Source organism: Penaeus monodon, chromosome 12 (genome assembly GCF_015228065.2).
Source record: "Penaeus monodon isolate SGIC_2016 chromosome 12, NSTDA_Pmon_1, whole genome shotgun sequence".
Lineage (NCBI taxonomy): Eukaryota > Metazoa > Arthropoda > Malacostraca > Decapoda > Penaeidae > Penaeus > Penaeus monodon.
This window is the reverse complement of record NC_051397.1, coordinates 1,080,777-1,083,276: the sequence shown is the minus strand read 5'-3', so window position 1 is coordinate 1,083,276 and position 2,500 is coordinate 1,080,777.

The window sequence follows — 2,500 nt, the reverse complement described above, 5'->3', positions numbered from 1 at the left end:
TGTTATTGCTTTTTGATTAACTGAGTGTTTCCATCATCTCTCATATTATTAACATCGTTTTCCTTATCATTATAATAATGATGATGATAATGACAATAGTATTAGGTAATAATGAAGATAACAAGCTATGATGATGATGATAATTATAATGGTTATGATAATGATGAAGATAATAATGATAATAATAATAATAATAATAATAATAATAATAATAATAATAATAATAATGAATAATAATAATAATAATAATGCCATTGGTAATAACAATAATAATGATATTAATAATAATAAATAATAATAATAATGATATTATATGTATATAATATTATATTAAATTTTATTATTATTATTATTATTATTATTATTATCATTATTATTATTGTTTTATTATTATTATTATTATTATTATTACATTATACAAGAATAAAGCTAGCCAGGAGACAAAAAAGGGGCAGAGAAAGAGAGAGGGGTAAGAGAGAGAGAGAGAGAGAGAGAGAGAGAAGAGAGAGAGAGAGAGAAGAGAGAGAGAGAGAGAGAGAGAGAGAGAGAGAGAGAGAGAGAGAGAGAGAGAGAGAGAGAAAGCGAGAGAGGAATAAAGACGAGAAAACGAGGAGAAAGACAAAGAAAGAAAGAAACAAAAGAGTCGACAAGATACGAAGAGAGAGGGGGAGAGATAAAGAGAGAGAGAGATATATAAACAAACCCGAGAGACAAAAGTTGATAGCTAGAGACAGACAGAAAGACAGACATAGACACGACAGACAAAGAGAAAGACAGAGAGACAGACATAGAGACAGATAGAGAAAGAGAAAGACAAAGAGACAGACAGAGGAAGAGAAAAACAGAGAAAGACCGAGAGAGAGAGAGAGAGAGAGAGAGAGAGAGAGAGAGAGAGAGAGAGAGAGAGAGAGAGAGAGAGGAGAGAGTCAGGCAGGGTAGCGGGGGGAGGGGGGGGAGGGGGCCACACTAGCGTGCCCAAGGGAGAGTTCCGCTGATCACCCTTGCTATATATAGTGTTCCGGCAGTCCCGTTCAACACTGATCAATTCACCATCAATATTCCAGCCTTGGGTCTAACGCTGGAGGGACAAGAGCTGATAATTCTCCTCCGGGAAGCCTACCTAGCGTGATACGAGTCGAATATCGTTTTTCTTTTTTTTCTTCTTCTTTTTTTTTGTCTATTAATCAATTTGTATATTTTGTTAACGGGCCTCCTTTTTTAAATCTATAAATTGTCCTTAATTTCTAATTATCTTTTTTTTCAACTTCATTAACTGTTTCAAAGCGCATGGGATACGGATGTAAATTAACTTATGCTTTTCTTTTTTTTTACTTTGGAATTTTAATTTATTTTATTTTATTTATTTTATTTAAAAATCTTCCGACGTTATTTCCCAATGCGGATAAAAAGAGAGAAATAAAAAACAAAGAAGAAATTTTAAAAAAAGGAAGAGCGAAAGGAGAAAGAAACGAATCAAAGAGAAAAGGAAAGGAAAGAAACGAAGAAGAGAAAAAAAAAGAACGAAAGAAAATAAAAAAAGAAACGAAGAAGAGAAACAAAGAAAGAAAAGAAAAGGAAAAAAAAGAAAAACGGTCGAAGATTGCGCATAGCCGATGTTCGTGACGTCACTCGAGAGCAACGTAATTAAGTCACCATTAAGCTAATCAATGACCAATCTACCCAGCGAAAATCTTAGGGATCGGGGGGGAGGGGGGAGGGAGCCTAAGTCATTGATGTATTGAATTTTTGCGTCGTTAGGGAGAGAGGGGAGAGGGAGATAGGGAGAGGGGTAGGGATAGAAACTAGGGAGAGGGAGAGAGAAAGAGAGGGTGAGGGAGAGGGAGAGTGAGGAGAAAGAGGGGGGGGGGGTAGATAGACAGACAGACCGACACACAGAAACAGACAGACAAAGATGATGACGAGGAGGAGGAGGAGAACGAGACGTAAGAGTAAAGTAGGAGTAGGAAAGATTGCGATTAGGAGAAGAAGAAGAAGAGGAGGAGGAGGAGGAGAGAGAAAGAGAGGAGGATAAGGGGAGAGTCAGCGAGATAGGTTAGCTTAGGTCACTGAACTGAACTCGGCTCCTTCACTTGGGGAATGTGGGTCAGGGTAATGAAGCATTACCAGAGTAAGAGCACGAGAGTAAGAGCACGAGAGTAAGAGCACGAGAGTAAGAGCACGAGAGTAAGAGCACGAGAGTAAGAGCCTTGGACGACAGCGAATGGAATCACTGGCACTAAAGTGAATGGAAACGTAGACGAGTATAGTGAATTCACGTGTGCTAATATAAACTAATCCATTGCACTGATAAAAATGAAGTGACTGTATAAAACTAACTTGATTCGCTGTAATGAGATATCTTTAGTCACTGTATTAGACCAAACTTAGAGTATTATAAGAGAGGAATTTTAAGCAACAAGATAAGTAACTGGATAACTAGATAAAAAAAGTGGTGTTATGATGACCTCGACGAGTCACTTATGTAACCATTAAGAACAGG